Genomic DNA, 15048 nt, shown 5'->3' with positions numbered 1-15048 from the left:
GGGTGATAGACGTTTTGTCTTTTAGTTGTAGTTTTGAAATTGTTGTGCGAGGCAGCAGTTTAGGTGTTTACCTATGCCGCCATCTTAGTTCGGTCCGTATTATTTAGTATAATATAACTTTACATAGTAGAGTTAACCTAGGCCAGTGGTTCTCGAACATGGGGAGGGGAGAGGGGAGATATGAGGGGGTGGGAAGGACAATTTTGCCCTCAGGAGACATGTGTTAATGTCTGGAAATATTTTTGATTGTCACAACCAGGGGTTGCTATTGTCACCTTGTGAGTAGAGGCCAGGGAGGCTCCTCATTATATGATGTGCAGGACCAATATCCGCAGGAAAGAATATCTGACCCAAAATGTCAATGGTGCCAAGTTGTGAAACCCTGGCTTAGGTCAACCTTTCTTTATACAAATGAGAAACTGAACATCAGAGAAGATCAGTGACACATGCCCAGTCACACAGTGAGCAAATAGAAGAAACAGATCCTTTAGTGTTTTTCCCATCACACTATGTAAATTCTAAAAGCTAAAAAATGGAACTGTCAGAAAATAAAGCTTCTTATGGACAAATTTAGGCTTAAGATGTACTAAATACGAAATTGCATAAAACTTTAAAACACAGAACTGCTTACATTAGGAAATCTGGGCAACCAGGAAAATAGAGAATTTCATCATGTAATGTACATTTGATTGCATGTAGTAAAACCTATTTTTTCATGATATTTAACCAAAGTACTGCCCAGCTAGTGATTCTTACACTTTAGCATGCTTCACAGTAAACTGGGGGGCTTGTTAAAAATCAAATACCCCCGCCCCAATCCCAGAGGTTCTGACTCAGTAAGTTTTGAGTGATGCCTGAGAATCTGCATTCTTAACAAGTTCCCAGGTGATGCTGCTGCTTCTAGTTGGGAGGTGACATGTTGAGGACCACTGACTGGCCTAGAACAGGTACTCCATATATGTTAGCCTAATATTGTAGGTTCTAAAATATAATCTCTCTTTATCATGTAATCTCATGTTAGCAAAGATTAATCAATAAAGCTAATTCCCTTAGAGAAACTACAGATAACAGAACCCAAACTAACTTTATACCTCCTTTAACTCAAATCCTTTACTTTAAAAATGAAGACATTAAGAGAACTTTTTAGGCTTCATCGACTAAAAAGAAGAATCCCTTTAAACAATGGGCAAATAAAAATTATCAAATGAAAATCATTATTAGACCATTTGAGTACTGATAGTGTTTTCTGGAAGATAAATAAACTCAAAGATTGTGACTACAACTAAGTATGCATGCATCATTTTTAATATTACAATTATGAGGAATATTCTGTATGCCAAACCGAATAAAACCTGGTCTGATGAGGCGCTTATGCCAAGCTAAGTCTATGGGGAAAATGCTGATTGACATCAGTAACATAAAATCAGTCCCTGAGGAACTATAACTGTCTCTTCAAATTATTTGGGAAAACTGTACATGCTTAATCAATTAAATATAGCATAAAATGTTGAGCAGTATATTCCCATCATAAGTAACCAATGTGCTACTGTTAATCATGATTAATAGAATGAAAAGTAGCCCATAAGAAATTTATTTTAGTAACACTCATTTTCATTAAGTTAATGAAATGAATGCAAGAAATTCCAGAGACTTAAAACTACCTGTTTCCTAGTGAAGGTGCTCTAATTACCTGCCTTGTGACAGTGCTCCCGTTGAGAGATACCCAATGACTGAACATTCAACTTCCCACTTAGCTCTCTGCATCATGAAGACACTTTACACAGCCTGCATTTTACTAACTCATGACATCCTGTTCAAGGGACTGAACTTCACTGGCCAAGGGCACACAGGAAGCCAAACCCTCTCAAATGTGCTGCATTTGTCTTCAGTTGTTTAAATATCCAGCTACGTTCTAAATTTAGTGCCATCCGTTGTACCATCGTCTCTGGTTAAATCTTATTAAAATTCCTTGCCCATATCACACGGCTGCTGCAATCTCACCCTGCTACTTCTCCCAGCTTTTCTGCAGCATTCAATAAGAGCCTGCTATTCTAAGGAATTCCCATACCAGGACACAGTTTGAGAGTCTAAAACAGAATCAGTGCTATACGTTTCTACTTTGATTCAGAGAGTGAATAACTAACTGTTCATGTCAAACCTGAGATCATACCGCCAAGTCCCCTAAGCACAGCACAGTTTGAATCAATGCAGTTAACCCAACATCCTTCAGTGCTAGGATTGAATGGCGCTCTTACTGCAGTATTCATCTTGGTACTAAGTAGGCAGGATTTATTATTTGTTGAAGTCACAAAACTGCCAGGCTCCATTCTCATATTATCACAACAGAAAACACATACAGGAAAACATCTAGCTCATTTACAAGGGAAGCAAATTTGCGATCAGACAAGAGCAATGCAGTAGCCAAGAACTGCAGTAAATCTCTTCAAACTAATAGCTACATCTAATCATCTCTCCTACAACACCTCCGAGCAAATGAATTGCATTCAGAGTTTAAACAGTCAAATCAACATTCATTCCCTGATGGTTAGAGATGATGCTTGATAAACCCTAATTTATGATTCATTTACTCCTTAAACGCTTAAAGCTAGGATTGCTAACACATTTACTGTGCTTATTCAAGCATGCTAACAGATCTGGAATCGCTTAGTAATTTCTCCCTGCACCTCTCAGCATGGCTGACAGGCATCTGCCAAGACTAAAACATATAAACCACTGAATCATGCAAAAATATTTACCCCCAAAAGATGTAGTACAAGCTCAGCTTCCTCCAGCTTCCATAGCCCCTGAAGTGTTAATCAGAAGGTAACAGTTCCATGAGTTTTCACAGGCCAGCAGTGTGTCTCCTACACTTGACCTAGACAGCCTTACATAAGAAGCATCGGGACTGGGGAGCTCGCTGAATGTCATCACCAGCAAGAGTTAGAAGTGTTGGCAGCAGCAGGCAGGCAGGCAGGCTGGGAGTTTGCATGAAAATCATGAAGTCTTTCTTGTCTTTCTCTTTTGAAATGTTTTCTAAGGAGAGTTAAGAATGGCTCAGAAACTGGTCTTATTCTTTTTGTGGGAAGAATGACCAGAAGCATAAAAGCTAAATCTTCCAGCAAATGCAAGACACCTCTTTCAGTGTTTGCAGCAAACCTAGCAGAATGAATTTCTGTCTGCAAAGTACTGTGCCATGACACCTAAGATGAAGGGAATGGTATCGCAAAGTAGTGACTCAAAGGCTGCCACCGAGAGCTTTTGACTACCTTTAACTCATTGTGGTGAGTAAGGGGAATATGTATGTATGTAATGAGAATAATAGATGGAGGTGTGAGTTGGTTTGCAGGATGATAACTAAAGGATTGTAAGGAGTGTTCACGTTCCTTAAACATCTTGTTGCAAGCCAGGTCAGGGCACTTTAAATCTTATATATGAAATTCAGAATGGGGTGGGTTAAACTGGTGGTGCTTAAAGTATTTCAAATTGAAATATTTTTGTGAAAGCAATAAGAAAAGCAGGTACCTCTCTGTGGTGGTTTGCAGATGACTGTTAGATGTGTGAATTAATTACTTCCTTTGTCAATACCAAAAGGGAAGATCTGAATTTCAGCATTCAGATTTTGCATATAATGAATCTTTTGTTAGAGTTTGAAAACAGTTTCTGAGAACGGGGCAATAGCATTCCTGTGCTTTTGAAATAAGCTTTGTTTGGCTCATTTCCAAGTATGGGGTGAGTATTTTAAAATAGCAAAGTAAAAACAAATACTCTTTCCATCTAATTTCTATTCAGTTATCGCAAATGTGTGCAATACATGTCCTTGAAAGCTAGAAATAATAAAGCCTGTCCTATATTCTGATCCTGAGGATATTGGTATGGTATTATTAATATAAGATGCATTATATTATTTAATTATATATAAAACTGTGGTTTGATATGGGGATGTGGGCTAAGACATAATTCCTGAGACAACAGAAATAGAGAAGAAGCCATGCATCATTTAAAAATAATCTTAATGTGCTGCTCTTTGTGGGGAAATTTGTCTACTTATGAATCACATTGAGAATAGAGCAGGGAGATAAGAGAATTTTAGGTCCACAGAACAATACAATGATCTAATTTCACCCCTAAGGGAACAGAGGTAGAAAGAAGTTAAATGGTGTGCTTAAGGTGACACAGAGGAATAGGTGAGTGTAAGTGGTTTTCCGATCTTCACAGTATTTTGCCTACTGTACTCCAGTAAATGCTTGTCCTTGGATACTGGTGTAAAGGTATTTTTTATTTTTTTTAAATAATAGAAATAGCCAAACCCAAAGTGGAGTAGCACTGGTCTTGTTAGCAGTGGACTGCTTTTGGGAAAACAAGTTCTGCAGTGGATAGAATGAGAAATTTTATTCAATTACTTCTCATAGCTAATGAACGTATTGGTGCAAGGTTGAATTACATTTTCAGATTATGAAAGTGTTCTGAACATTAAGTGATGGACACCACGTTTGTGGTTAAGATCCTTTTATTTTGTGGTGCTAGGCTTTTCCATCTCTTATAGAATAATGTTCATGAAATAAACAACACATAGGAAGCAAGGAATTGGAAAATAGAGTTCTAAAAAAAATACTTTGTCTTATTACTTTTAAGTAAACTGAACCCCTTATAGTCAAGCATTTGTTTTCAACCTTGCATCCCTGCCCCTATTGCTTACTGAGTCCTCAATAAATATTTGCTGAATGAATAAATAAAGGGCTGAAACACATTCATGATAATCCATTTATGGGGGTTGCATATGTTATTGCCTAGTAGAGTTCCTTGGAAGAGTCATTTTAAGTTATGTAAAAAAATAATTTATAAGTATATCAGGTTAATAATCACCATAGTAAATGAATGCTTTTGAAATCCTTGCTAAGAAACTGTTCTTATAAAAGATTAGCATTCTCCTTACAATCTAATTGTGTTAATTTGGTATAGGTTTGACAGCTCATAAGGGTAATGCAACTTTCACTAGGTTAATCTAATAGAGGTTTTGTTTCTCTCAAGTGACATTAAGGTCAAGTAACATTAAGGTAGGACTTTACAGTCCTGGCAAACCCACAGTCCTCAGGACCTCAGCTCATTTTTCTTCCACTTGGCCATCCTATGTGGCTTTTATCATCTAATTTGTTGCCTTGTGGTCTCAAAAGGGTTGCCTCATCTTCAGCATCCTGCCTACATTCCAGGTAGGGGGACAGGAAGTATGAAAGGTAAAAGGCAAGTGCCAGCTGAATCAGCTCTTTCTCCAAGAGCTTTCCCAGACCCCCTGGAAACTTTGGCTTAATTCTTATGGGTCATAACTGTGAAAAATGCCATCACTCCTGCAGGGGAATCTGGAATAATTGTGTTTTTAGCTGAGCCCATTGCCACCCCTTTAATAAAACTGTGGTTCTTTCTTTCAGGCAAAGAGGTTTGCTTCCCCCATGTTCATTCTCCCTTAGTATAGTTTAGGTAGTTCTGGTAAAATCATAAAGCATTCAGTGTGATCATTTAGTCTAAACTCATTTATCTTCCAAAAGAAGGAAAAGGCTTCTCATTTTAGATCTGTGTCTTCTATGGGGGGAAAAATTATCCTACTTTTAAATAGAATATTACTTGGGTAACAATGGGATGATATGTACACTGTAGTCCAATGGATGCAGGAGAAAGATGTAGACAAACTTCTCAGAATGAAAAGGGAAAATAATCTCATGTACCATTTCACCCCATAATCACCCTCAAAATAAGGTTGAATAAAGTCGTTTCTTTCTTAAAAGATTCTGACTACGGAAGAATGAATGAACATGGAATTAAAGCTCCAATCCTTTAAGTTTCTGCAATTACTAAATAAAATGGAGTCTCACTAATTTAGAAAAGAGATTTTTACTTTGTTTTTTTTCCTTTTCAGTTCCGCCTGTTATCTTGCTAGAATCAGCTAGACTGAAAAGCACGCGGTTCCTCCTGCTGAGCCATGGAAGGGCTTTGTAAGATACACAATTAGTTTGCAAGAATGCTTCTCTAAGCCAAAAGCAGCTTTCCATATTGGACAGGAATAATACTGATATCTTTTAAAGGACCAGGAACATGATGGCCCCTCAAACCAAATGTTTCACTTTGAACTTCAGAGGGTTCCTGCCCTAACTGGAATAGAAGCTCTCTAACTCTACAGGGGAAAAAAGGCATTCTTAATTTCTATTCAACTCACTTTTTACATGGAAGATAGTTGACTTCTGTACCAAGTCACAATCACCTTGAAATAATCTATTCAAAAATTTGAATATTGCACCAGTCTCTACTGCACTAAAAAGCCACATGGAGTGTTATTCATTTCACTCACTTAAAGGAATAAATAGGGGAAATTACTTGCAAAAAAGCGGACTATATCTGGCCGAACAGGTGACAGCAAAATTAAAATATATTTAATAACTGACAGGTATGAGTTTTACAAATCATAAACTCAAGGGAGAACACAACTGTAACTTTCTTCATGTTCCTATAAATTAAGTTCTACTTCAATGTCCCATTTTTGCCTCATGACTGAAAATTAAATTATTTCTAGGCCAGCTCAATCACCTTAGTACTTTTTGTTAGTTATCTTAGGTTTAACTTGGTAAAACATGAGCTTTTTATTTTGCTCTTTATATTAGAGTAACACTAGCTTTAGCAACCAGTACCCCCAAAAGTCTTAAGGTAGGACTTTAGCACAATGAAATTATCTATCTTACTCATGCAGATTTCTATGTGGTTGTTCCTGGCGGGGAGGTGGTCTTCTCTGGGATCTTTCATGAATCCTGGATCTTTCCGCCTTGCGGCTTCTCTTGCCTCTAGGTACTCAGAGGCAGCCAACAGATGGAAAAAGAGATCCTAAAGAATTACATCTACTTCCAAAGGTGACACACATGAACTGGCTTTTATTTCCTGGGGGAGAAATAGTCGCACAGCTCCACTTAGATGCAATGAAGGTTGAGAAATGTGGTCCCTAATTAGGCGATGACTTTCCAGAAGGGATTCTAATTTATTTAGTCACCAAGCTATGCCTGCCTGTCTGCAAATCAATCAGTCAACAAACATTTCTTGATTGCCACCCTTTATGACTTCTGCAAAGTCCTCGGGCATTTTTAGTCAGAACTCCAAATTTGGAACCTAGCTTTAGAAATGCTGTTTTCAAATAGCAAATACTGGCTTCCTTGTACATTTGAACATGAAATCAGTGAGTACGTAGAGCTCTAAACTAGCTCCCTTTGCTTAAGGCCAGAGTTCTCCTAGGGGTAGAGAATTAAGGCTGTAGATGCTAAAGCAGGTGGCCCAGACCCCTTTGTCTATCCCTTTTGTCTCATCTCTCTCCTACCCCTCCCACCCACCCGCCCACCCACCTCTGACTTCTCAGTTAAAAATTAGACAATGTGCCTGAGGGCACATAGCTAGTTGTTCCTAGAGCTTGACCTACATATAGGGTTTCTTGACTAGGATCAACTAAATGAAAAATAAATTATTAAAATAGACAATAAATAGCCCAGATTTTTTGTAGATATAGCTGGATTATAAAAAAATTTAGAATGTATGCCACTTAGTAAATCTCTAAACATGTTCTTCGTATGACATTATATATGCCGAGTCATGATCTTCTCACCCCCTTATAAGTGAAGAAATTGATGAGAATGTTGGGCTAATGACAGATAAATATTAATCATAATTTATATTTGTATGAACTTGTTTAATAGTTTACAAAACACATTTATATACTATTTGATCCCCTAGAGCAGCAATCTTCAACCTTTTTCATCTCATGGTACACATAAACTAATTACTAATATTTTGCAGCGCACCAAAAAGTACATTATATTTTTCGCCACTCTAACAAAAAAATAGGTATAATTTTGTTCAGTCACACCAGATGGCTGTCATTGTGTTGGCTGTTGTCTTTTTTTTTTTTTTTTTTTTGACAATCTAAGGGCAAAGATGTCAGTGCCCCGACTAAATAGTCAGGTATGGCATGTTTTATAAATTCTTGCAGCACCCTAGTTGAAAATCACTACCCAAGAGACTTAGATTTGTACCTCATCCACACAAGGTCAGTAAAGCAGTTGCTAATTCCATGCCTCTACTAAGAGAGAGCCAGGATGCATCCCAGGTCTTGGATTCTGCATAGAATAGTGCTGTTTGCAGCACATCACACGGTGGGCTTGTACTAATCAAGAGCAGGGCCACATGGCTGTGAAGTGGAAAATGTGAGTAAGGAATGTCCAGTCCTGACTCCAAACCTGCCGCAGAGCTTTCTGTTCCCACTCAGGCTTCCACTTGGACGCCTGGGAGAGAAGCTTAGGATTTCAGAGTTGGGCTCAGACCTGTGAAACCCAGTGATGAACAGATCTCCGGAAATGCCAAGCTCTGTTACTATTCTGACTAAAAATTAGTCCCTAGACGATTTTTATTTTGGGGAAGAAAATCTCAGAAGTGATTAGTCAACTAGCTGAACAGCTGCAAATGTCTTCAGATTTGAAAACATTGCCCTCTTCGCAGAGGACAGGCAATTGGGCTCCAAATGCAAACACATTTCTCGTGTACAGGAACGACTCCATCAGCAAGCTTAGGTAGAAAAACTTTGCATCTAACTCCAGTATTAAGGCACATTATAAATTAACAAATCATAAAATTTGGAGGCTGGATGAAACCCCAGTTTTTGCTTTTGCCCCACAGGCTACCTTGACAAATACAAAGCAGATAAAATTTGGCTTTAAGTGTGTGTTTTTTTAGAAAAAATATTTCTAGAACAAATTCCAAAGCACTATTTCTCTGTACTAATATAAGACAATTTTTAAAATGTAATGTTACTAGTTTGATATTTAAATTTTGAGCCCTAATGAATTATTAGTCTAATAATAACAGTTTATATATATTGAGTGTTAAAAACATAAGCTATTGTATTTCAAAATAAATTGGTTTTTCAAAACAGAGCAGAGTAAATACTGCCTATAGGAAATACCACATCTTGACCAAATTCTCTCTGTAATCTTGGTTCCCTAGCATTCAGGGAAACCTTTGGAGGGGGGAAAGGGAAATAATAATTCTCTCTCATAGAATTATTATAAATTTTAGTGGAAAGTATATGGTAGTCACTGGGCCTGTGATGAGTGGTCACTCACTTTCACTTCTATCTTTCTTGTTTGCTTCACATAGAGATGGGAATTTTGATCCCTGGTCAGCTGGAGGAAGACAATTTTTAGCCAAGTAAACTTTAAGATTAAACTAAATTGAAAATCTCTAAGTTTTTTAAATATATATATATATATATATATATATATACATACATATACATATATATACATATACATATATATATACATATACATATACATATATATATATATATATATATATATATATATATATATATATATTTCCCTTTATTCTCAATTCTCTGTAACAGGCAAGTCTGAAAGTATTCAGTCTTCATAAAGGAAGTTCACTTTCAGCATGTGTGCTAACCAAAGATCCACTGATTGATTGATTTTTAAAGTATCCTTGCTTCTGATGTACTTAGCCATTGCTGTGTATTCACTCTAACTATCAGCAAGGAATATTTATTGGCTCCCTATCCCCATACCTACCCTGTAGAGCATACAACTCAATCCTTTTGTAATGTTTAAGGCCTGTGGAATATGTGATAATATTACACTGTAAGATCAGATCAGTGTTAAGTGTGGAAATATAAAGGGCATTGAAGTGCAAAAGAAAACAAGATCGAGTCCTCCTTTGGTGATCTGAGAGATCTTTTCTGGGAAAGTGGGATTTAAATAAAGAAGTGGAGGCGGAGCTGTCATAGGGAAGAATATAAAGAGGGTGGAGTGGTTAATCCTCCTTGAAGAAAAAAGGGAAGGAGAGCAATATTCCAGAAAGGAGACATATTCCAGAAAAAGGAATAGGACAGTTTATCTGAAGCCAAGGGTTTGTGCATTATCGTGATTAATCACGGAAACAGTTGCCAAGCTTTCATCATACAAACATTCTCCCTGAGAACTCATCAGGTTCTATTGCCTATTAATTTCTACTGATGCATTTCATTTAGCATTTTCAATGACAGAAGGACACTTTTTTCCTCAAAGAAGTGAAGCCAATAAGATAAAGTGAGGAATGATTCATGTGTGATATTTTAAAATCAAGCAATGTCACTGCCCCAAGCAAATTACAAGTAGTTAATTTTAGTAATATTTTCAGTGTCCTTGAAATTTCTAAATATATGACTTGACATTTTTACTTAGTACTTATCAATTGATAGTGTTTTATCATCCTATATTTATTATTTATCAAGTATTTATGAAACAAGGCAATGTAGCCCTGTGGTACATGTTTTGATTTGGAATAAAAAAAAACAACTTGGTTTAAAGTCCTATTTTACCATTACTCATAAATACACTTTTCTTGTATGACCTTGAATATATGTCCCACAATCTGTGAATGTGTGTAGTCATATACAAAATAAGTGAGACTACACTTAAACACATTTTAATTCCTTCAAGTTTTAAAATTATATACTATATTTTTAAAAAAGCCCACAATCCTCTATTATTTTTATCCTTTTAAAAAACCACATTCATGATGGATGGGATCTGCACAATTTAAATGTGTGTTTTTTTCCTTAGGGAGTGAAATAATATTTCAAGGGCTACATAGCAGCTTTTGACCCAGTTAAATCTTAATGTCAAAACCAATATTCTACACATACTTAATGAGAAAAAAGGATGATTTTAAAAGGAAGTCTTCTTTCTGCTCCTGGTTGGGACTGACCAGGAATCCTGAAATGTGTGTAATTTAACATTCATTACAGCAAATCATGAGGCTTTGCAGTTTTAAATATGTCCACCCATACAACTGCATGTGCCATAAACACTCTTTAATGACAGATAATAATTGAACATTATTCTACATTCAAGCCTCACCACTGGAACTACCAATGGAGATGCTGCTCTTCTGAAGAGTGTGTGCTATCTTTCATATTGAGGCTATGTCCAAGGGAGCCAACAGCAAATGAATGGTTACCCACTTAAGAGAATAGTCAAAAAGTCCCTCTGGTAACGTAACTATTTCTCTCAGTTGTCCGGCAGGAAGACTGAGCTCCCTCTCTCTGAGCCTATGAGTGTTAGAGAGGACATTTGCAGATGTTAATGAGCACAGACCACTGATACATCTCTCTCAACAGAAGCCCTGGTTGGGAGGAGGTGTCTCAGAACGCCTGCAAGAAAGCCCCCCATAGGCTTCTGCAGTCACAGTCTCTCACAGCCCTGAGAAACCCATTCAGGCATTTTCATAATCTGGGCCCTATCTGGGCATGTAATTCTAGCTTCACATAAATAAATAACAGCAGTGCTAACAGTACATACACTTTTTGTTGTGAGGTAATTTTGTCCTAAATGCCTATTGCTATATATTTTTAATTCCCTTCAGAAAACAGAAACTTTTCTCCACAGAATGATTATTGATAGATAAAGCCATTTCCTTCTATTTTTCTATTTGATAAAAACAAGTTAATACATCCTCTTTAAGGTTTGAAAACATAGGAGACCATATACTTATTCCTTAAAGCAGATTTGAATTTTCTAGTTTCACTTTTTAATATTTTTTTAAAATATATTTTATTGATTTTTTACAGAGAGGAAGGGAGAGGGATAGAGTTAGAAACATCGATGAGAGAGAAACATCGATCAGCTGCCTCCTGCACACCCCCTAATGGGTATGTGTCCCCAACCAAGGTACATGCCCTTGATCGGAATCGAACCTGGGACCCTTGAGTCCACAGGCCGATGCTCTATCCACTGAGCCAAACCAGTCAGGGCTCACTTTTTAATATTTTAAAAAATATTTTTAAAGGTTAGTACATTATGTAAACCAAAATAAGACTATGCTTATCTATATATATAAAAGCCTAAGTGACCATTATGACTGAACAACAGAAATGACCGGAACAACTGAAACGACCGGAACAACCGGTCAACCAGTCTCTATGACATGCACTGACCACAAGGGGGCAGATGCTCAACGCAGGAGCTGCCCCCTGGTGATCAGTGCGCTCCCACAGCCAACCTCCCATGGCCCCTCCCCCTGGCCAGCCAGCCCCCATCGGTCCCTGGTGCTAAATCATTCGTAGAGACCTGCTTCTAGGTTGGGGTTTTGTATGTAGCAGAGCACCTCCCTCACTGCGATCTATTGAAAGTCAGCCCTTGATATAAGGGTTTGTCTTGCTCCCATCCTCTCCCTTCCCTGGGAGCTTCCTGCCTGCCGTGGTGGCGGCATGGCAGTGAGGAAAGGAGGAAGGGGTGGCAGGGAACCATGTGGTAGTGGGGCACCAACAGCAGCATTGGCGTCTGGCGTCCATTCCTTCCACATCCAGCCCGGTGACCATCGCCTCCTCTCCTGACCCCACCAGGGCCCTCGAGCTCAGGCTGGGATGAGAAACTGGGGGTGAGTGGCACCAGACGCGGCCCCTTTCCCAGGGGAGCCAAGGGCTGGCTTCCTCCTCAGGGCTGGTGGCCAACCTCCTGCAGTCCCTCCCCCAGCCAGCCAACCTCCCACGATCCCTCCCTGCATCCTTCCCCCCAGCCAACCAACCTCGTGTGGTCCCCACCCCCTGTGCATGAATTCGTGTACCGGGCCTCTAGTAAAAAGTATAATTAACAATAAATCTACACTACATGGTCATTTGAACTTAGCTATGATATAGTATAAAAATTACAATTAAACATAGGTAGATCTGGAATGAGATTCTAGCTTTATTAATAAACTAGGGGCCCAGTGCATGAATTCATGCACTTTGAAAGGAACTGTGGGCCGTGAGGCTGTGGTGGGCACAGGGACAGGTCTCGGCCCATCCTCTGCAACCCCGCCTGGCCCCTCCCACCGCTGCTGTTCCCACGCGCTGGCTGCGCCAGCTTGCTTGCACCTGCTGCTGCCCCAATCGCCCCTCAGGAGCAGGGGGAGGTGGAGAATCCCTGAGGGGTGATTAGGGATGGCAGTTGCCGCTTGCACCCGCTAACACTGCTGAATGATTGGGGCTGGCGCCGGGCACTGACAGTGGGTGTAAGTGGTAGCTCTGGCGCCGGAAGCAGGTGTGAGCATTCGATGAGACTGCAGCACATGGGAGCAAAGAATTTTCAGTAACCACCAGAGGCTCATCCCAATGACAGTGACTGGCGCCCCGCCTTGGTCTGGCATCCCCACTCATCTGCTCCACCATCCTGCCACAGCCGATGCCCGCCATGTTCTGCACTCTGCTGTGTACACCCGCCATGTTCTGCGCACACTCTCTGGTGGTCAGCGCACATCATAGCAACCAGTTGTTTGGTTGTTTGGTTGTTCTGCCGTTTGGTCTATTTGCATATTAGGGTTTTATATATGTAGATAGCATTGTGACTTCTGGAAGTTGCTTAAATTTCCTTAGCCTTTGTTCTCATCTGTTAAATGGGGATGATAATTTGAAATTATAAGATAATGAGATAATGTGTTTGAAACATCAAAGTTATTTTAAAACTATAACTCTTCTTTTTTGCTTCCTACTCAAGTTGAAAGTACAGGGTAGGAATATAATTAATGAGTCATGAAAAAGAAAAATCAAGACCTCATGGTTTTATCCTAGACCTTCTGTTTTTCTCACTTTCTACACCTTCCTGAGCAACCTTGATCTCTCTTGTCCACAGTTACCACATTTATACTGATGGCCCACTTATTTTTATTTTTGTCCAAATCACTTTCGTGTGATCCAGACCCTTATAAGCTTTTTAGTAATCGCCACATATGCACCACTGTAACTCACTTTAACTCTACATTTCCAAAACTGAATTTAGCCTCTCCTCCTACTACTAAAAAATACAATAACAATCAAACAATTGGTTTATCTTGCTTTGTTCCCCATTAAGCGTGTCCAAGCTAGAAATTTGGGTTACAACTTACACTGTTCTCTCTCTAACTTTTTCAAACCCAACACCAAGTCCTGTCCCTTCTACTTCCTAAGTATCTTTTAGATCCATCTACAACTCTCCATTCTTACTGTCACTATCCTACTTCAGGCTACCATCCTTTGTTGCCTGAAATGTTTTAACCAACTTTCAACTGGTCTTGCTGCTTCTAGTCATGTTTCTCTCAAATCCGTTCCTCATATTGCAGACAGAAAGACCTTTCTAAATATATATATCAGATTGGGTCTCGCCCATCCTTAAAATCCATGATTACTATTATTCTAACATGGTTTACATGATATATTCTTAACATGCTTTATTTATAATGGGGTACACCCCCTGAACCCACCGAGGACTCAAGCATTGGTTGTAGTGTTGCAGCCAACAGTTCTCAATATGTCCCTCTGTGGGACATTCTCTCAGCTGAAGAGCATCTATTACACAAGGTCACACCCTTCCCAAGGTTGTCTGCATCCAATGACAGGTCCATTCAGAGGTATGAAATTCCAGCCTCCTTATTCCAAAGTAAAAGTTGGCTTCAAACTCAAGTTTAGAAAGGATTTTTTGTTTGTTAATCCTCACCTGAGGATATTTTTTCCATTGATTTTTAGAGAGAATGGAAGGGAAGGGGTAGGGAAGAGAGTGAAACATCAATATCAGGGAGACACATGGATTGGTTGCCTCCTACACATGGGATAGAACCTTCAACCTCGGTATGCGCCCTTGAGCGGGAATTGAACCCTCGACCCTTTGTTGTGAGGGCCTACACTCTAACCACTGAGCCATGCCAGCCAGGGCTAGAAAGAATTTTAAATGAGATTATGAAGATCAAAGTAAAAATACATGCAAATCACTACCTAAATACTGACCATGAAACTTAGCACATGAATGGCAAACTAGAAAGTAGTTAGACAACTCTTTGCTCTTGGGGGAGCAAATAAACTTCCAGGCTGAATGCCTGGCTACCTTCAGGCTGGCTGGACACTTGCTGTTGTTACTGGAAACTTATCAAGTAGCTCAGGTGTAGCTCTGGCAGGTGGGATCTGGGGAAAAAAGATAACATGGCTACGTTTTTCGATCTAAAGGGCTTCTCTAACCTTTG

General features: G+C 39.1%; 1 protein-coding gene and 1 long non-coding RNA gene across 3 annotated transcripts in view; one reads left to right on the top strand and one right to left on the bottom strand.

Annotated features, from left to right (window-relative positions):
* Positions 1–2954, bottom strand: part of LOC308247756 (sodium channel protein type 1 subunit alpha) — a 129861-nt gene extending 126907 nt beyond the window's left edge. Inside the window, exon 1 of one of the 2 annotated variants that reach the window (XM_080667270.1) lies at positions 2757–2954. The gene's annotated coding sequence lies outside the window, so the exon portion shown is untranslated. The remainder of the gene's footprint in view (positions 1–2756) is intronic. The other variant, XM_080667271.1, reaches the window with a different exon arrangement.
* The window catches only part of LOC308247766, a 78265-nt gene continuing 66104 nt past the window's right edge, over positions 2888–15048 (top strand). Inside the window, exon 1 of the long non-coding RNA XR_013960552.1 lies at positions 2888–3281. This is a non-coding gene — a long non-coding RNA (uncharacterized lncRNA). The remainder of the gene's footprint in view (positions 3282–15048) is intronic.

This window comes from Plecotus auritus (genome assembly GCF_963455305.1).
Source record: "Plecotus auritus genome assembly, chromosome: 5".
In the NCBI taxonomy this organism is placed as follows: Eukaryota; Metazoa; Chordata; class Mammalia; order Chiroptera; family Vespertilionidae; genus Plecotus; species Plecotus auritus.
Note: the sequence above shows the minus strand (reverse complement) of the source record. Positions and strands in the feature narration are given on the sequence as shown.